The 22,049-nt window shown below is 40.1% G+C and overlaps 4 non-coding genes across 4 annotated transcripts; all 4 read right to left on the bottom strand.

The window, feature by feature from the left end:
• Window positions 1-1,320: 1,320 nt before the first annotated feature.
• TRNAV-UAC (transfer RNA valine (anticodon UAC)) lies at window positions 1,321-1,393 on the bottom strand. Its single transcript has one exon. It is a non-coding gene; the product is annotated as a tRNA-Val (tRNA).
• A 7,447-nt stretch (window positions 1,394-8,840) lies between these two features.
• TRNAV-UAC (transfer RNA valine (anticodon UAC)) lies at window positions 8,841-8,913 on the bottom strand. Its single transcript has one exon. It is a non-coding gene; the product is annotated as a tRNA-Val (tRNA).
• Window positions 8,914-10,771: 1,858 nt separating this feature from the next.
• On the bottom strand, window positions 10,772-10,844 carry TRNAV-AAC (transfer RNA valine (anticodon AAC)). The gene has a single exon. It is a non-coding gene; the product is annotated as a tRNA-Val (tRNA).
• Window positions 10,845-20,218: 9,374 nt separating this feature from the next.
• On the bottom strand, window positions 20,219-20,291 carry TRNAV-AAC (transfer RNA valine (anticodon AAC)). The gene has a single exon. It is a non-coding gene; the product is annotated as a tRNA-Val (tRNA).
• Window positions 20,292-22,049: the final 1,758 nt, after the last annotated feature.

Below are 22,049 nucleotides of genomic sequence, written 5' to 3' on the forward strand. Positions count from 1 at the left end.
TTTGTAAAGGCGCTCTTGTTTTAACAGTACGTTGACAGTCGCGGGTTGTAGGATATCACATCGGTGGGAAAACGTCTAATGTGCAGAAGAGGTCTCATCTGTTTTGAAAACACTCTCTTCAAAAGCCATCTACTCTTGGCGACTAACGTCGTCTCTCAAGGTTATATATCGTTGTTCTCGTTGAAAATGACTTTACCAAAACATAGAATCTTGTTCAACAAAAACGTTTACAAGAACCAGCTGCACCTGGAAGCAGGAAACACTTCAGAATAATGAATATTCTGCTGTCGTGGCATCGTAATTTCCTCGTACCTATTTAATCTTCACTATATTCAAGTGAAAGAAATACAATTTTAAATAAGTACGTAAAACAGGAGATTCGATAACAACAATAAGATATTAAGCATCGCAAATAGCCTTTACTAAGTGAAGACATTCTGGAAAAATAAAGAAATCAGACAAAATTGATAAACAGAACAAGGAGTCTTCAAGAAAACAATGATCTCTATAGGCGGTCGCTTCTCTTCCCTGTAAGAGTGGCAAGACATGGCGTTTAGGACCTTTGAGTCGCTATCTGTGGTTCGTTTATTTCCAATTCCAATCAAATAACATGTATGCATTGTCAGACGTAGGGAAGTTACGATATTATCGCCAATTCCACCGATCGGTAAAATAAAGTACATCAAACAGTCGGTGGTGAACGATTTTGAAGAATTGCCTTAACTCTTTTCCGTCACTAGTAAGTTGCAGATGATAACTCGCATATCCATGCAATAGTTCTAACCGCTATTTAAAACAAAAGGTTAAAGAACGAAACATATAGGTTGATTAGCTGTCACAGCTTGAATAGTTGTTCTCAACAAACACTGACGGAGTCGTGATCTTTAAACATTACCTGTACAACTAAGAAGGTACGTTACCTAAACTTAAAATAAGGTCGCGTGAATCGACGTTTCACACTCTTCACGCATTTGAAATAGAAAAAAAAACCTCATGAACCCTTTCCATGGAACAGGAGTTCTAAATTGCTGGTCAGATTCTTCGTCGAACGTTATACGATTACACGAAGGCCTATTGAAAACGTGAAATTTCGCAGCCGTGCACGCATTATATCCAAAACCAATAGCGATTCTTTTTCGGTTTATTAAACAACATTTATACGAATTTCGGAAGGTGGTTACAAGTATAGGAAAAAAAGTGTGTAAATCCTGTGACATCTCACAGCCGTCTCACGCTCTGACACTGAATTTATGATGAAAATTTCGTTCCACGTTCTTACCAACTGAATTAAAAGGAAACAAACGTTTTAAATAATAAATATGTGCCTGCCAGGGATCGAACCTGGGACCTTCCGCGTGTAAAGCGGATGTGATAACCACTACACCACAAGCACGTCACTTCCTGTTTTCTTCCTTTTACTGTTTTCAAAATTAATCATCAACGTTTCAAAATATCTCATTTCGCAAACTAAACAAACACAAATATAATGACAGCTTTACATATAACCGTAAATAAAATAACACTCTTCCTTGTCTACCAAAGCCAAAAGTAATTTGATAATGTGCTAACGTGTCTTCAAACGACATCATCGAGCCTACAGTATTCAACGTTTTCACACCTCGCTCAATTGCCCTTAAACGTGCAATTTAATTTACTCATTCTTTTCTCTTTCTAGCAGAAACTGAACAGAAGAATTTCATAACTTTAATTTTTTTATCACAATTATTACACGAAAACGTAATAAGCGATTTAATACGTCTTTTAAATCCTTCAATATGCTTATGGATCCTCCGAAAAATATTTCATATTTCTTATCTTGCGACCAATTAGATGATCGCACTCTGGCTGATGTCTCGTTCTCGCACACAACTTCTTCAAGGTGTTCAATACGACAAAGTTTCATGGTGACTTTCAAGCTCCTAAAATGATAATTTTGTAAAGGCCCTCTTGTTTTAACAGTACGTTGACAGTCGCGGGTTGTAGGATATCACATCGGTGGGAAAACGTCTAATGTGCAGAAGAGGTCTCATCTGTTTTGAAAACACTCTCTTCAAAACCATCTACTCTTGGCGACTAACGTCGTCTCTCAAGGTTATATATCGTTGTTCTCGTTGAAAATGACTTTACCAAAACATAGAATCTTGTTCAACAAAAACGTTTACAAGAACCAGCTGCACCTGGAAGCAGGAAACACTTCAGAATAATGAATATTCTGCTGTCGTGGCATCGTAATTTCCTCGTACCTATTTAATCTTCACTATATTCAAGTGAAAGAAATACAATTTTTAAATAAGTACGTAAAACAGGAGATTCGATAACAACAATAAGATATTAAGCATCGCAAAGAGCCTTTACTAAGTGAAGACGTTCTGGAAAAATAAAGAAATCAGACAAAATTGATAAACAGAACAAGGAGTCTTCAAGAAAACAATGATCTCTATAGCTTGTCGCTTCTCTTCCCTGTAAGAGTGGCAAGACATGGCGTTTAGGACCTTTGAGTCGCTATCTGTGGTTCGTTTATTTCCAATTCCAATCAAATAACATGTATGCATTGTCAGACGTATGGGAAGTTACGATATTATCGCCAATTCCACCGATCGGTAAAAATAAAGTACATCAAACAGTCGGTGGTGAACGATTTTGAAGAATTGCCTTAACTCTTTTCCGTCACTAGTAAGTTGCAGATGATAACTCGCATATCCATGCAATAGTTCTAACCGCTATTTAAAACAAAAGGTTAAAGAACGAAACATATAGGTTGATTAGCTGTCACAGCTTGAATAGTTGTTCTCAACAAACACTGACGGAGTCGTGATCTTTAAACATTACCTGTACAACTAAGAAGGTACGTTACCTAAACTTAAAATAAGGTTGCGGGAATCGACGTTTCACACTCTTCACGCATTTGAAATAGAAAAAAAACCTCATGAACCCTTTCCATGGAACAGGAGTTCTAAATTGCTGGTCAGATTCTTCGTCGAACGTTATACGATTACACGAAGGCCTATTGAAAACGTGAAATTTCGCAGCCGTGCACGCATTATATCCAAAACCAATAGCGATTCTTTTCGGTTTATTAAACAACATTTATACGAATTTCGGAAGGTGGTTACAAGTATAGGAAAAAGTGTGTAAATCCTGTGACATCTCACAGCCGTCTCACGCTCTAACACTGAATTTATGATGAAAATTTCGTTCCACGTTCTTACCAACTGAATTAAAGGAAACAAACGATTTAAATAATAAATATGTGCCTGCCAGGGATCGAACCTGGGACCTTCCGCGTGTCAAGCGGATGTTTTTTGTTTTTTTTTCTCTTTATTTATCCCACCTCAACGAGGGGGTATACACAGAAATACAACAAATAAAACACAAGTTAATGAATTAGCATGTAACAATAACTCTATAGATTACCATGCTGAAAATTACCACAAAGTTAATAAAATTAAGGAAAAAGAAATAAAAGAGGTAATTGGAACAGCAGGTAATCCAACAAACATTATAATGAACATTAACAAACAAGAAATCAATGGATCTTTCATTGGTAACAAAAATATAATGAAATAACAACTTATCTTAACAACGTACACAAGAAATAACCTTGGGCACCTTGGGTTACCAAGCTACCAACATAAGAATACACAGAATAAAAAACATTTAATGAGTTATGTAACAAAGATCTATGATAATGAAGATATATATGTCTCCGTACACGCACTTTAAACATGGAAATTAAATGAATGACGCGATTTCGTGCCAAAGAAACTGAACGAGCAGAACATATAACCTGACGTGCCAAACTAGTAAACAAACGGAATATGTTCCAGCATCTCCTGGGTAACGAAGGATGAGATCCCACTAAGAGGCATCTCCTCCATACCCAGTTTGATATGGGACATCCAAAATAAAATGCCAATAATTTATATACATATGACCACAAGGGCTGTACAAAAGGACATTGGAAAAACAGATGGTCTATGGTTTCCGGCGCCTGGGAACAGAAAGTGCACAACCCTGTGGGATGTCTGTCCATATGTATCAGCTTGACATTAGTGGTAATCGCCCGCAACCAGAGTAAATAATCCACATCACAAACAAAAAAACCCACAAAAGAAGAATAAGCGTTTTACGAATGCGTTTCCAGTCTCCAGGAGGAACAATATCCCCAGTAGAATGGAGCAGGGAAATTAGTAGCGAGTGAAAACTGTAAATATCCCACCAGTTGCCTCACAGATAAACCCTGAAAATGAACTCGATTATCGGAGTGGTCCAGAAAATATAAATCCACAACACATGTGGACGACGGAAGAGGAGCCGGCTGGGTGGACAAAACCGACAACCAGTCCACAGGCAACGCCTCTTTGAGCATATGAAAATGTGAAAAAATTGTGCGGGCATTGGCCAACGGGTCAGCGTCCGTACACATTTCAATCACTGCCCCACCGGAAGAAAAGCAGGGAGCACCTCGTACAATAAATGGCGGACCTGAACCAAACCTGCGTTAATAAATTCAGGAAAATGAAATGTTCGGTGGCGAACATCAACAATAGCCGGATTGAAAAACAAAGGTTCATCAAAATTTGTGGGGAAAGAGGAGCTGGGACAATCCTTTATCCCCAAGAAGAACCTTCCAGGCATGAAACATTTCCTGAATATAGAAAGGTAACGATTTCACAAAACGTGGCAAAATACGGCATTGAAGAATCCGAAAGCCCAAAGAGAGATTACCATAACAAGAAAAAATCCAGAAAGAAGTTGTCGCAAGGTGGAAGGACAAGAAGCATCCAAACAACGCTGCAACAACTTCAAACGGAATGCGAGTTTACGAGTGTTAACATCAACCAAGTTGATACCTCCACAATCATAACTCCGGATCAGAATACCGTATGCCACTTTATGTATACCTCCCCGCCAAATAAAATCCAGTATACATTTGCGAAATCGAGCCTCAAACTGTCTTGGCAACGGGAGTATATTCAACGGGTACCATAACACCGATGCCACCAAGGAGTTCACCACAAGAGATTTACCCTTTAGCGACAAAGAACGAAATCGCCACGACACCAAGACACGAGATACCCTGCGCAATACACCCTGCCACGTATCTTGCAGCATGACATCGAAATTAGAGTGGAAAACTATTCCCAAAATCCGAATAGGATCCTGGGAAATTCTCAACTCACCAAGGACGAAGTCTGCAGAAGAGGCCAAACACCCAACCCACAAACCCTGACTCTTGGTCCAGTTGATCTTCCCACCAGTAGCTTTGCCAAAAGTTCGGCAGACATCCAACACATGCGGCAAAGATTCGGCGTCTCGTAAGGTTAAGGTGGTATCATCAGCATGCTGATAAGTAAGTGAAGGCGTGGTGAGTAACACATCACCACCAATACCAGTAATATGTACATTATGGACTAACATATTTCGTAACGGTTCGACACTGAGAACGTAAAGTAGAGCAGACATTGGGCATCCTTGACGAATACCCCGAGTTACAGCAAAATCATTAGTGAGAAATCCATTAAACTTTACACAACTAGAAATAGAAGTATAGCAAAGACGAACCCAATGAACAAAAGTAGAACCAAAACCCATACGCAGAAGAAGTTGAAATAGATAGTCATAGGCCACCCGATCAAAGGCTTGCATCTGATCGAGCTTCAAAAAGATTCCACCCTGGCCGGTACGTGCTAAAGATTGCAATAGCAAAACGAGTGTTAACGGAGTATCAGCAACGTCCCGTCCAGGTATACACCCGGATTGGTCATCTGAAACTAAACTGGAGATCACAGACGAAAGGCGACGAGCCAGCACTTTGGCCAAAAGCTTATAGTCAGTACAAAGCAATGTCAAAGGCCGGCTGTTAGCCGCCAACCGTCGATCCCCCCTTTCGGGATAGGAACAATTACCCCAGAACACATTGTACGGAGCAACTGTGGAGAGTGGAACAGTTGAGACAAGACAGATAAAAGTCGTCAACAAAAAAGAGGGAGAAAATATTTGTAAAATTCGGAGGTAAAACCATCCAAACCAGGAGATTTGCCCAGCGGTAAACTGTCTAAAGCAGCGATAACTTCCGGAACCGTGAATGGAGCATCACAAATATTAGCTTGTTCACTGGAAAGAGTTCGATCAACAAATGAGAGAACTAAATCTATGTCTGCCTGCAGAACGATATCCATAGAGTACAGTGCGGAATAATACTGATGTAAAACAGCAGCGATATCTTCCACACCGGACACCTCCACACCCTATCAGTGAGCATGGATCGAAACTCAATTCTGCTTTGACGGACCTTTTCCATACGAAGAAAGTAAGACGTAGATCTCTCACCCTCCTCAAACCAACGAATATGAGATCGAATCCTCGCCCCCTCTATGGTATCGTGATCCAAAGTCTCCAATGCATCTTCAAGTTCATACAATTTGACCTTAGACCTACCAGGGAAACGGGACAGTTTTCGAAGCTCACGATTGATGGACGACTCAAGCTGACATTTGCGAGAACGGGATGCCCGCGCACGAAGAATCGAATAACGCTCGGTAAGTAAACGGAACGCGCATTTCAATTGTTCATACCACTTAATTTTATCAGTCCCATAGACTGACCAACTACGACTTCTGGCGATCAACAGCTTAATGGCTTTGACATATTCGGCATCCCTCAATAACTGGTTATTGAAGTGCCAGAAATTAGGACCTCTGACAACGGGTCGCAGAGTAAGGTCGAAGCCCAATAAAGCGTGATCTGTAGCAGGAAACCACAACGTACGGAAACGTTGGACAGTCCCCTGCAAGGTAGAAGAAAGCAAAACCCTGTCAATACGAGACGACATCATCTCACCATTAACAAAACGCTTCCATGTGAAACCAGGTGTAGTCGGCGATATGAGTGAATGCGCATCAAGTAAATCAAACCTATTAAGAAACTGGACAAAAGCCGAACGGCTGGCGTCACGGTAGAAACGGACCGGAAATCGATCGCGTGCCACATCCACCACACAATTAAAATCTCCCACAACAAGCAATCCCGTGCAACCATCCAAACAATACTCCAAGTTTTGGAAAAATTCCCGTCGCTCGGAGATATCGCGAGGAGCGTACACAGATGATAACAGATAAGACAAAGACTCGAAACTGAATTTGACTGTCAGAACCCTACCCACCCCATCAGAAGAAACGAATGTAACATTATCACACAAAAACTGCTGTAACAAGATGGCAACCCCTTGTCGGCCAGAAGGAGAATTATTAAAAAAAGCTACACCTGGCCAAAATTTCAGAACGACATCATGAAAATCATCAGTAAAAAACGTTTCCTGTAAACAAACAACATCAAAATTAGTAACAAAGTAATCCAGATAATAAGCCAGCTTACTAACATTACGCAACCCATTACAATTCAAAACTCCCACCCTTTGTAAATGTACCATGCTAAAGAGAAAGTAAAGGTACAAGAATTGAAAGGAAACTGGCACAAACACAAAAATAACAAGAATAAATGTAAAGATCTAAGCAAATATTCACAAAGTACAAATAACAATAAATGACAGTCTTACACGAACTGAAACAAACAAACTGTCACAAAAACACATTTAAGGCTGCGACACCGCCTTCGCCTTCGCCCGAGATATCCGTAGTATTGGCACGTCCGACACCCGTTTTCGTCCACTGCCCTTCTTAGAAGTGTCACCAGGAGACATTGCCACCACACTAGCATACCTCCAACGACGAGGAAGAGGCACCTCCACATCGCCGGCGGAACTCTCACCACTAACCGGAAGTGGCGGGAAGTGACGATCAAAATTGCGTCCTGCAGCAGGGGGGTGACTACTTGCCCGTTCCCTGGCCCCACCAGAAACCGTCGATCGTCGGGCAGAAACATCGTCCACCACCCGATGGGTAGCTGCAGCCTCCTTTGAAAGGGGAACCTCCGAATCAACGCGTGGACAAACAGAAATGGTGTCAACATCATGAGGCACTGCACGAGAGGGAGCAGCCGTGTCTACTTCAGCGGCGTCACGAGAAGTAGTAGGCGTGGCCACTTCAGCGTCGTCACTAGAGGAAGTTCGAGGAACAACAAGCTTGGGACAACGTTGACGGACGTGTCCCTGCATATGACAATGTCGGCATATAAACTGGGGGCAATCGCGATATAGATGATCCGCCCCCAAACATAAATTACATACTTTTGACTGGCGATCATGCTTCACTTTTAACATTACCGCCTTGCCCAAAGGATCAAAACTTTCACTACGTACGGCAAAGAGATACACTTCTCACTAAAACACACACGAACATGGCGTATACCTAAGTATATGCCCTGGTCCCTCTTCCACACAATAGGGCTTTTCACTTCACAATCATAATCTTTAAGTTTATTTAGTATAATATCATCGTCGATATATTCTGGGACGTCCATAAATGACACAGTAATAGTACGTTTAGTGACACCATTAGCCGAACAGTGCACACCATTTACAATTAGACCAGCATCTATAGCCAGGTCCACATCGTCGGGAAGAACAAAAGTTACCTCATATCCACCCGGGCGAGGAACTACAGCAGTGACCGAAGCAGCACCAAACGTAGAAATAACAGAATGGATAACGTCCCCATGGCTTGAATTGTCGTTTCCACAAAAAACTGTACGACGCATAACTTCCATGACCTTCTTGGTTGATGAAGACATCGTCAAACAACAGGAAAAAAAAAAATCTAGCAAAAAAAAAAAAGAACTACACGCTCACTAAGCTTAGCTGTTAAATTTACACTAAGGCAATGAGGAGCTCGAAAAACACGTCTGTACTCGATGACGAGAACCGGCGCTTTCCATAAATATGTGCCTGCCAGGGATCGAACCTGGGACCTTCCGCGTGTAAAGCGGATGTGATAACCACTACACCACAAGCACGTCACTTCCTGTTTTTTTTCCTTTTTACTGTTTTCAAAATTAATCATTAACGTTTCAAAATATCTCATTTCGCAAACTAAACAAACACAAATATAATGACAGCTTTACATATAACCGTAAATAAAATAACACTCTTCCTTGTCTACCAAAGCCAAAAGTAATTTGATAATGTGCTAACGTGTCTTCAAACGACATCCTCGAGCCTACAGTATTCAACCTTTTCACACCTCGCTCAATTGCCCTTAAACGTGCAATTTAATTTACTCATTCTTTTCTCTTTCTAGCAGAAACTGAACAGAAGAATTTCATAACTTTAATTTTTTATCACAATTATTACACGAAAACGTAATAAGCGATTTAATACGTCTTTTAAATCCTTCAATATGCTTATGGATCCTCCGAAAAATATTTCATATTTCTTATCTTGCGACCAATTAGATGATCGCACTCTGGCTGATGTCTCGTTCTCGCACACAACTTCTTCAAGGTGTTCAATACGACAAAGTTTCATGGTGACTTTCAAGCTCCTAAAATGATAATTTTGTAAAGGCCCTCTTGTTTTAACAGTACGTTGACAGTCGCGGGTTGTAGGATATCACATCGGTGGGAAAACGTCTAATGTGCAGAAGAGGTCTCATCTGTTTTGAAAACACTCTCTTCAAAACCATCTACTCTTGGCGACTAACGTCGTCTCTCAAGGTTATATATCGTTGTTCTCGTTGAAAATGACTTTACCAAAACATAGAATCTTGTTCAACAAAAACGTTTACAAGAACCAGCTGCACCTGGAAGCAGGAAACACTTCAGAATAATGAATATTCTGCTGTCGTGGCATCGTAATTTCCTCGTACCTATTTAATCTTCACTATATTCAAGTGAAAGAAATACAATTTTAAATAAGTACGTAAAACAGGAGATTCGATAACAACAATAAGATATTAAGCATCGCAAACAGCCTTTACTAAGTGAAGACATTCTGGAAAAATAAAGAAATCAGACAAAAATTGATAAACAGAACAAGGAGTCTTCAAGAAAACAATGATCTCTATAGCTTGTCGCTTCTCTTCCCTGTAAGAGTGGCAAGACATGGCGTTTAGGACCTTTGAGTCGCTATCTGTGGTTCGTTTATTTCCAATTCCAATCAAATAACATGTATGCATTGTCAGACGTAGGGAAGTTACGATATTATCGCCAATTCCACCGATCGGTAAAAATAAAGTACATCAAACAGTCGGTGGTGAACGATTTTGAAGAATTGCCTTAACTCTTTTCCGTCACTAGTAAGTTGCAGATGATAACTCGCATATCCATGCAATAGTTCTAACCGCTATTTAAAACAAAAGGTTAAAGAACGAAACATATAGGTTGATTAGCTGTCACAGCTTGAATAGTTGTTCTCAACAAACACTGACGGAGTCGTGATCTTTAAACATTACCTGTACAACTAAGAAGGTACGTTACCTAAACTTAAAATAAGGTAGCGTGAATCGACGTTTCACACTCTTCACGCATTTGAAATAGAAAAAAAACCTCATGAACCCTTTCCATGGAACAGGAGTTCTAAATTGCTGGTCAGATTCTTCGTCGAACGTTATACGATTACACGAAGGCCTATTGAAAACGTGAAATTTCGCAGCCGTGCACGCATTATATCCAAAACCAATAGCGATTCTTTTTCGGTTTATTAAACAACATTTATACGAATTTCGGAAGGTGGTTACAAGTATAGGAAAAAGTGTGTAAATCCTGTGACATCTCACAGCCGTCTCACGCTCTAACACTGAATTTATGATGAAAATTTCGTTCCACGTTCTTACCAACTGAATTAAAAGGAAACAAACGATTTAAATAATAAATATGTGCCTGCCAGGGATCGAACCTGGGACCTTCCGCGTGTTAAGCGGATGTGATAACCACTACACCACAAGCACGTCACTTCCTGTTTTTTTCCTTTTACTGTTTTCAAAATTAATCATCAACGTTTCAAAATATCTCATTTCGCAAACTAAACAAACACAAATATAATGACAGCTTTACATATAACCGTAAATAAAAAAACACTCTTCCTTGTCTACCAAAGCCAAAAGTAATTTGATAATGTGCTAACGTGTCTTCAAACGACATCCTCGAGCCTACAGTATTCAACGTTTTCACACCTCGCTCAATTGCCCTTAAACGTGCAATTTAATTTACTCATTCTTTTCTCTTTCTAGCAGAAACTGAACAGAAGAATTTCATAACTTTAATTTTTTTTCACAATTATTACACGAAAACGTAATAAGCGATTTAATACGTCTTTTAAATCCTTCAATATGCTTATGGATCCTCCGAAAAATATTTCATTTTCTTATCTTGCGACCAATTAGATGATCGCACTCTGGCTGATGTCTCGTTCTCGCACACAACTTCTTCAAGGTGTTCAATACGACAAAGTTTCATGGTGACTTTCAAGCTCCTAAAATGATAATTTTTTAAGGCCCTCTTGTTTTAAAAGTACGTTGACAGTCGCGGGTTGTAGGATATCACATTGGTGGGAAAACGTCTTATGTGCAGAAGAGGTCTTATCTGTTTTAAAAACACTCTCTTCAAAAACCATCCACTCTTGGCGACTTACGTCGTATCTCAAGGTTATATATCGTTGTTCTCGTTGAAAATGACTTTACCAAAACATAGAATCTTGTTCAACAAAAACGTTTACAAGAACCAGCTGCACCTGGAAGCAGGAAACACTTCAGAATAATGAATATTCTGCTGTCGTGGCATCGTAATTTCCTCGTACCTATTTAATCTTCACTATATTCATGTGAAAGAAATACAATTTTAAATAAGTACGTAAAACAGGAGATTCGATAACAACAATAAGATATTAAGCATCGCAAAGAGCCTTTACTAAGTGAAGACATTCTGGAAAATAAAGAAATCAGACAAAATTGATAAACAGAACAAGGAGTCTTCAAGAAAACAATGATCTCTATAGCTTGTCGCTTCTCTTCCCTGTAAGAGTGGCAAGACATGGCGTTTAGGACCTTTGAGTCGCTATCTGTGGTTCGTTTATTTCCAATTCCAATCAAATAACATGTATGCATTGTCAGACGTAGGGGAAGTTACGATATTATCGCCAATTCCACCGATCGGTAAAAATAAAGTACATCAAACAGTCGGTGGTGAACGATTTTGAAGAATTGCCTTAACTCTTTTCCGTCACTAGTAAGTTGCAGATGATAACTCGCATATCCATGCAATAGTTCTAACCGCTATTTAAAACAAAAGGTTAAAGAACGAAACATATAGGTTGATTAGCTGTCACAGCTTGAATAGTTGTTCTCAACAAACACTGACGGAGTCGTGATCTTTAAACATTACCTGTACAACTAAGAAGGTACGTTACCTAAACTTAAAATAAGGTCGCGTGAATCGACGTTTCACACTCTTCACGCATTTGAAATAGAAAAAAAACCTCATGAACCCTTTCCATGGAACAGGAGTTCTAAATTGCTGGTCAGATTCTTCGTCGAACGTTATACGATTAGACGAAGGCCTATTGAAAACGTGAAATTTCGCAGCCGTGCACGCATTATATCCAAAAGCAATAGCGATTCTTTTTCGGTTTATTAAACAACATTTATACGAATTTCGGAAGGTGGTTACAAGTATAGGAAAAAAGTGTGTAAATCCTGTGACATCTCACAGCCGTCTCACGCTCCAACACTGAATTTATGATGAAAATTTCGTTCCACGTTCTTACCAACTGAATTAAAAGGAAACAAACGATTTAAATAATAAATATGTGCCTGCCAGGGATCGAACCTGGGACCTTCCGCGTGTTAAGCGGATGTTTTTTTTTTGTTTTTTTTTCTCTTTATTTATCCCACCTCAACGAGGGGGTATACACAGAAGTACAACAAATAAAACACAAGTTAATGAATTAGCATGTAACAATAACTCTATAGATTACCATGCTGAAAATTACCACAAAGTTAATAAAATTAAGGAAAAGAAATAAAAGAGGTAATTGGAACAGCAGGTAATCCAACAAACATTATAATGAACATTAACAAACAAGAAATCAATGGATCTTTCATTGGTAACAAAAATATAATGAAATAACAACTTATCTTAACAACGTACACAAGAAATAACCTTGGGCAGCTTTGGTTACCAAGCTACCAACATAAGAATACACAGAATAAAAAACATTTAATGAGTTATGTAACAAAGATCTATGATAATGAAGATATATATGTCTCCGTACACGCACTTTAAACATGGAAATTAAATGAATGACGCGATTTCGTGCCAAAGAAACTGAACGAGCAGAACATATAACCTGACGTGCCAAACTAGTAAACAAACGGAATATGTTCCAGCATCTCCTGGGTAACGAAGGATGAGATCCCACTAAGAGGCATCTCCTCCATACCCAGTTTGATATGGGACATCCAAAATAAAATGCCAATAATTTATATACATATGACCACAAGGGCTGTACAAAAGGACATTGGAAAAACAGATGGTCTATGGTTTCCGGCGCCTGGGAACAGAAAGTGCACAACCCTGTGGGATGTCTGTCCATATGTATCAGCTTGACATTAGTGGTAATCGCCCGCAACCACAGTAAATAATCCACATCACAAACATAAAAACCCACAAAAGAAGAATAAGCGTTTTACGAATGCGTTTCCAGTCTCCAGGAGGAACAATATCCCCAGTAGAATGGAGCAGGGAAATTAGTAGCGAGTGAAAACTGTAAATGTCCCACCAGTTGCCTCACAGATAAACCCTGAAAATGAACTCGATTATCGGAGTGGTCCAGAAAATATAAATCCACAACACATGTGGACGACGGAAGAGGAGCCGGCTGGGTGGACAAAACCGACAACCAGTCCACAGGCAACGCCTCCTTGATAATATGAAAATGTGAAAAATTGTGCGGGCATTGGCCAACGGGTCAGCGTCCGTACACATTTCAATCACTGCCCCCACCGGAAGAAAAGCAGGGAGCACCTCGTACAATAAATGGCGGACCTGAACCAAACCTGCGTTAATAAATTCAGGAAAATGAAATGTTCGGTGGCGAACATCAACAATAGCCGGATTGAAAACAAAGGTTCATCAAAATTTGTGGGGAAAGAGGAGCTGGGACAATCCCTTTATCCCCAAGAAGAACCTTCCAGGCATGAAACATTTCCTGAATATAGAAAGGTAACGATTTCAAAAACGTGGCAAAATACGGCATTGAAGAATCCGAAAGCCCAAAGAGAGATTACCATAACAAGAAAAAATCCAGAAAGAAGTTGTCGCAAGGTGGAAGGACAAGAAGCATCCAAACAACGCTGCAACAACTTCAAACGGAATGCGAGTTTACGAGTATTAACATCAACCAAGTTGATACCTCCACAATCATAACTCCGGATCAGAATACCGTATGCCACTTTATGTATACCTCCCCGCCAAATAAAATCCAGTATACATTTGCGAAATCGAGCCTCAAACTGTCTTGGCAACGGGAGTATATTCAACGGGTACCATAACACCGATGCCACCAAGGAATTCACCACAAGAGATTTACCCTTTAGCGACAAAGAACGAAATCGCCACGACACCAAGACACGAGATACCCTGCGCAATACACCCTGCCACGTATCTTGCAGCATGACATCGAAATTAGAGTGGAAAACTATTCCCAAAATCCGAATAGGATCCTGGGAAATTCTCAACTCACCAAGGACGAAGTCTGCAGAAGAGGCCAAACATCCAATCCACAAACCCTGACTCTTGGTCCAGTTGATCTTCCCACCAGTAGCTTTGCCAAAAGTTCGGCAGACATCCAACACATGCGGCAAAGATTCGGCGTCTCGTAAGGTTAAGGTGGTATCATCAGCATGTTGATAAGTAAGTGAAGGCGTGTTGAGTAACACATCACCACCAATACCAGTAATATGTATATTATGGACTAACATATTTCGTAACGGTTCGACACTGAGAACGTAAAGTAGAGCAGACATTGGGCATCCTTGACGAATACCCCGAGTTACAGCAAAATCAGTAGTGAGAAATCCATTAAACTTTACACAACTAGAAATAGAAGTATAGCAAAGACGAACCCAGTGAACAAAAGTAGAACCAAAACCCATACGCAGAAGAAGTTGAAATAGATAGTCATAGGCCACCCGATCAAAGGCTTGCATCTGATCGAGCTTCAAAAAGATTCCACCCTGGCCGGTACGTGCTAAAGATTGCAATAGCAAAACGAGTGTTAACGGAGTATCAGCAACGTCCCGTCCAGGTATACACCCGGATTGGTCATCTGAAACTAAACTGGAGATCACAGACGAAAGGCGACGAGCCAGCACTTTGGCCAAAAGCTTATAGTCAGTACAAAGCAATATCAAAGGCCGGCTGTTAGCCGCCAACCGTCGATCCCCGCCTTTCGGGATAGGAACAATTACCCCAGAACACATTGTACGGAGCAACTGTGGAGAGTGGAACAGTTCAGACAAGACAGATAAAAAGTCGTCAACAAAAAGAGAGAGAAAATATTTGTAGAATTCGGAGGTAAAACCATCCAAACCAGGAGATTTGCCCAGCGGTAAACTGTCTAGAGCTGCGATAACTTCCGGAACCGTGAATGGAGCATCACAAATATGAGCTTGTTCACGGGAAAGAGTTCGATCAACAAATGAGATAACGAAATCTATGTCTGCCTGCAGAACGATATCCATAGAGTACAGTGCGGAATAATACTGATGTAAAACAGCAGCGATATCTTCCACACCGGACACCTCCACACCCCCTATCAGTGAGCATGGATCGAAACTCAATTCTGCTTTGACGAACCTTTTCCATACGAAGAAAGTAAGACGTAGATCTCTCACCCTCCTCAAACCAACGAATATGAGATCGAATCCTCGCTCCCTCTATGGTATCGTGATCCAAAGTCTCCAATGCATCTTCAAGTTCATACAATTTGACCTTAGACCTACCAGGGAAACGGGACAGTTTTCGAAGCTCACGATTGATGGACGACTCAAGCTGACATTTGCGAGAACGGGATGCCCGCGCACGAAGAATCGAATAACGCTCGGTAAGTAAACGGAACGCGCATTTCAATTGTTCATACCACTTAATTTTATCAGTCCCATAGACTGACCAACTACGACTTCTGGCGATCAACAGCTTAATGGCTTTGACATATTCGGCATCCCTCAATAACTGGTTATTGAAGTGCCAGAAATTAGGACCTCTGACAACGGGCCGCAGAGTAAGGTCGAAGCCCAATAAAGCGTGATCTGTAGCAGGAAACCACAACGTACGGAAACGTTGGACAGTCCCCTGCAAGGTAGAAGAAAGCAAAACCCTGTCAATACGAGACGACATCATCTCACCATTAACAAAACGCTTCCATGTGAAACCAGGTGTAGTCGGCGATATGAGTGAATGCGCATCAAGTAAATCAAACCTATTAAGAAACTGGACAAAAGCCGAACGGCTGGCGTCACGGTAGAAACGGACCGGAAATCGATCGCGTGCCACATCCACCACACAATTAAAATCTCCCACAACAAGCAATCCCGTGCAACCATCCAAACAATACTCCAAGTTTTGGAAAAATTCCCGTCGCTCGGAGATATCGCGAGGAGCGTACACAGATGATAACAGATAAGACAAAGACTCGAAACTGAATTTGACTGTCAGAACCCTACCCACCCCATCAGAAGAAACGAATGTAACATTATCACACAAAAACTGCTGTAACAAGATGGCAACCCTTGTCGGCCAGAAGAAGAATTATTAAAAAAAAGCTACACCTGGCCAAAATTTCAGTACGACATCATGAAAATCATCAGTAAAAAACGTTTCCTGTAAACAAACAACATCAAAATTAGTAACAAAGTAATCCAGATAATAAGCCAGCTTACTAACATTACGCAACCCATTACAATTCAAAACTCCCACCCTTTGTAAATGTCCATGCTAAAGAGAAAGTAAAGGTACAAGAATTGAAAGGAAACTGGCACAAACACAAAAATAACAAGAATAAATGTAAAGATCTAAGCAAATATTCACAAAGTACAAATAACAATAAATGACAGTCTTACACGAACTGAAACAAACAAACTGTCACAAAAAACACATTTAAGGCTGCGACACCGCCTTCGCCTTCGCCCGAGATATCCGTAGTATTGGCACGTCCGACACCCGCTTTCGTCCACTGCCCTTTTAGAAGTGTCACCAGGAGACATTGCCACCACACTAGCATACCTCCAACGACGAGGAAGAGGCACCTCCACATCGCCGGCGATACTCTCACCACTAACCGGAAGTGTAGGGAAGTGACGATCAAAATTGCGTCCTGCAGCAGGGGGGTGACTACTAGCCCGTTCCCTGGCCCCACCAGAAACCGTCGATCGTCGGGCAGAAACATCGTCCACCACCCGATGGGTAGCTGCAGCCTCCTCTGAAAGGGGAACCTCCGAATCAACGCGTGGACAAACAGAAATGGTGTCAACATCATGAAGCACTGCACGAGAGGGAGCAGCCGTGTCTACTTCAGCGGCGTCACGAGAAGTAGTAGGCGTGGCCACTTCAGCGTCGTTACCAGAGGAAGTTCGAGGAGCAACAAGCTTGGGACAACGTTGACGGACGTGTCCCTGCATATGACAATGTCGGCATATAAACTGGGGCAATCGCGATATAGATGATCCGCCCCCAAACATAAATACATACTTTTGACTGGCGATCATGCTTCACTTTTAACATTACCGCCTTGCCCAAAGGATCAAAAACTTTCACTACGTACGGGAAAGAGATACACTTCTCACTAAAACACACACGAACATGGCGTATACCTAAGTATATGCCCTGGTCCCTCTTCCACACAATAGGGCTTTTCACTTCACAATCATAATCTTTAAGTTTATTTAGTATAATATCATCGTCGATATATTCTGGGACGTCCATAAATGACACAGTAATAGTACGTTTAGTGACACCATTAGCCGAACAGTGCACACCATTTACAATTAGACCAGCATCTATAGCCAGATCCACATCGGCGGGAAGAACAAAAGTTACCTCATATCCACCCGGGCGAGGAACTACAGCAGTGACCGAAGCAGCACCAAACGTAGAAATAACAGAATGGATAACGTCCCCATGGCTTGAATTAGTCGTTTCCACAAAAACGGTACGACGCATAACTTCCATGACCTTCTTGGTTGATGAAGACATCGTCAAACAACAGGAAAAAAAAAAATCTGGCAAAAAAAACTAACTACGCTCACTAAGCTTAGCTGTTAAATTTACACTAAGGCAATAAGAGCTCGAAACACGTCTGTACTCGATGACGAGAACCGGCGCTTTCAATAAATAATATATGCATGCCAGGGATCGAACCTGGGACCTTCCGCGTGTTAAGTGGATGTGATAACCACTACACCACAAGCACGTCACTTCCTGTTTTTTTCCTTTTACTGTTTTCAAAATTAATCATTAACGTTTCAAAATATCTCATTTCGCAAACTAAACAAACACAAATATAATGACAGCTTTACATATAACCGTAAATAAAATAACACTCTTCCTTGTCTACCAAAGCCAAAAGTAATTTGATAATGTGCTAACGTGTCTTCAAACGACATCCTCGAGCCTACAGTATTCAACGTTTTCACACCTCGCTCAATTGCCCTTAAACGTGCAATTTAATTTACTCATTCTTTTCTCTTTCTAGCAGAAACTGAACAGAAGAATTTCATAACTTTAATTTTTTATCACAATTATTACACGAAAACGTAATAAGCGATTTAATACGTCTTTTAAATCCTTCAATATGCTTATGGATCCTCCGAAAAATATTTCATATTTCTTATCTTGCGACCAATTAGATGATCGCACTCTGGCTGATGTCTCGTTCTCGCACACAACTTCTTCAAGGTGTTCAATACGACAAAGTTTCATGGTGACTTTCAAGCTCCTAAAATGATAATTTTGTAAAGGCCCTCTTGTTTTAACAGTACGTTGACAGTCGCGGGTTGTAGGATATCACATCGGTGGGAAAACGTCTAATGTGCAGAAGAGGTCTCATCTGTTTTGAAAACACTCTCTTCAAAAACCATCTACTCTTGGCGACTAACGTCGTCTCTCAAGGTTATATATCGTTGTTCTCGTTGAAAATGACTTTACCAAAACATAGAATCTTGTTCAACAAAAACGTTTACAAGAACCAGCTGCACCTGGAAGCAGGAAACACTTCAGAATAATGAATATTCTGCTGTCGTGGCATCGTAATTTCCTCGTACCTATTTAATCTTCACTATATTCAAGTGAAAGAAATACAATTTTTAAATAAGTACGTAAAACAGGAGATTCGATAACAACAATAAGATATTAAGCATCGCAAACAGCCTTTACTAAGTGAAGACATTCTGGAAAAATAAAGAAATCAGACAAAAATTGATAAACAGAACAAGGAGTCTTCAAGAAAACAATGATCTCTATAGCTTGTCGCTTCTCTTCCCTGTAAGAGTGTCAAGACATGGCATTTAGGACCTTTGAGTCGCTATCTGTGGTTCGTTTATTTCCAATTCAATCAAATAACATGTATGCATTGTCAGACGTAGGGAAGTTACGATATTATCGCCAATTCCACCGATCGGTAAAATAAAGTACATCAAACAGTCGGTGGTGAACGATTTTGAAGAATTGCCTTAACTCTTTTCCGTCACTAGTAAGTTGCAGATGATAACTCGCATATCCATGCAATAGTTCTAACCGCTATTTAAAACAAAAGGTTAAAGAACGAAACATATAGGTTGATTAGCTGTCACAGCTTGAATAGTTGTTCTCAACAAACACTGACGGAGTCGTGATCTTTAAACATTACCTGTACAACTAAGAAGGTACGTTACCTAAACTTAAAATAAGGTCGCGTGAATCGACGTTTCACACTCTTCACGCATTTGAAATAGAAAAAAAAAACTCATGAACCCTTTCCATGGAACAGGAGTTCTAAATTGCTGGTCAGATTCTTCGTCGAACGTTATACGATTACACGAAGGCCTATTGAAAACGTGAAATTTCGCAGCCGTGCACGCATTATATCCAAAACCAATAGCGATTCTTTTTCGGTTTATTAAACAACATTTATACGAATTTCGGAAGGTGGTTACAAGTATAGGAAAAAGTGTGTAAATCCTGTGACATCTCACAGCCGTCTCACGCTCTAACACTGAATTTATGATGAAAATTTCGTTCCACGTTCTTACCAACTGAATTAAAAGGAAACAAACGATTTAAATAATAAATATGTGCCTGCCAGGGATCGAACCTGGGACCTTCCGCGTGTTAAGCGGATGTGATAACCACTACACCACAAGCACGTCACTTCCTGTTTTTTTCCTTTTTACTGTTTTCAAAATTAATCATCAACGTTTCAAAATATCTCATTTCGCAAACTATACAAACACAAATATAATGACAGCTTTACATATAACCGTAAATAAAATAACACTCTTCCTTGTCTACCAAAGCCAAAAGTAATTTGATAATGTGCTAACGTGTCTTCAAACGACATCCTCGAGCCTACAGTATTCAACCTTTTCACACCTCGCTCAATTGCCCTTAAACGTGCAATTTAATTTACTCATTCTTTTCTCTTTCTAGCAGAAACTGAACAGAAGAATTTCATAACTTTAATTTTTTATCACAATTATTACACGAAAACGTAATAAGCGATTTAATACGCCTTTTAAATCCTTCAATATGCTTATGGATCCTCCGAAAAATATTTCATATTTCTTATCTTGCGACCAATTAGATGATCGCACTCTGGCTGATGTCTCGTTCTCGCACACAACTTCTTCAAGGTGTTCAATAAGACAAAGTTTCATGGTGACTTTCAAGCTCCTAAAATGATAATTTTGTAAAGGCCCTCTTGTTTTAACAGTACGTTAACAGTCGCGGGTTGTAGGATATCACATCGGTGGGAAAACGTCTAATGTGCAGAAGACGTCTCATCTGTTTTGAAAACACTCTTTTCAAAAACCATCTACTCTTGGCGACTAACGTCGTCTCTCAAGGTTATATATCGTTGTTCTCGTTGAAAATGACTTTACCAAAACATAGAATCTTGTTCAACAAAAACGTTTACAAGAACCAGCTGCACCTGGAAGCAGGAAACACTTCAGAATAATGAATATTCTGCTGTCGTGGCATCGTAATTTCCTCGTACCTATTTAATCTTCACTATATTCAAGTGAAAGAAATACAATTTTTAAATAAGTACGTAAAACAGGAGATTCGATAACAACAATAAGATATTAAGCATCGCAAAAGCCTTTACTAAGTGAAGACATTCTGGAAAATAAAGAAATCAGACAAAATTGATAAACAGAACAAGGAGTCTTCAAGAAAACAATGATCTCTATAGCTTGTCGCTTCTCTTCCCTGTAAGAGTGGCAAGACATGGCGTTTAGGACCTTTAGTCGCTATCTGTGGTTCGTTTATTTCCAATTCCAATCAAATAACATGTATGCATTGTCAGACGTAGGGAAGTTACGATATTATCGCCAATTCCACCGATCGGTAAAAATAAAGTACATCAAACAGTCGGTGGTGAACGACTTTGAAGAATTGCCTTAACTCTTTTCCGTCACTAGTAAGTTGCAGATGATAACTCGCATATCCATGCAATAGTTCTAACCGCTAGTTAAAACAAAGGTTAAAGAACGAAACATATAGGTTGATTAGCTGTCACATTTTGAATAGTTGTTCTCAACAAACACTGACGGAGTCGTGATCTTTAAACATTACCTGTACAACTAAGAAGGTACGTTACCTAAACTTAAAATAAGGTCGCGTGAATCGACATTTCAAACTCTTCACGCATTTGAAATAGAAAAAAAACATAAAGGAACCCTTTCCATGGAACAGGAGTTCTAAATTGCTGGTCAGATTCTTCGTCGAATGTTATACGATTAGACGAAGGCCTATTGAAAACGTGAAATTTCGTAGCCGTGCACATCATTATATCAAAACCAATAGCGATTCTTTTTCGGTTTATTAAACAACATTTATACGAATTTCGGAAGGTGGTTACAAGTATAGGAAAAAAGTGTGTAAATCCTGTGACATCTCAC

This window comes from Tachypleus tridentatus, chromosome 13, assembly GCF_004210375.1.
Source record: "Tachypleus tridentatus isolate NWPU-2018 chromosome 13, ASM421037v1, whole genome shotgun sequence".
NCBI lineage: Eukaryota > Metazoa > Arthropoda > Merostomata > Xiphosura > Limulidae > Tachypleus > Tachypleus tridentatus.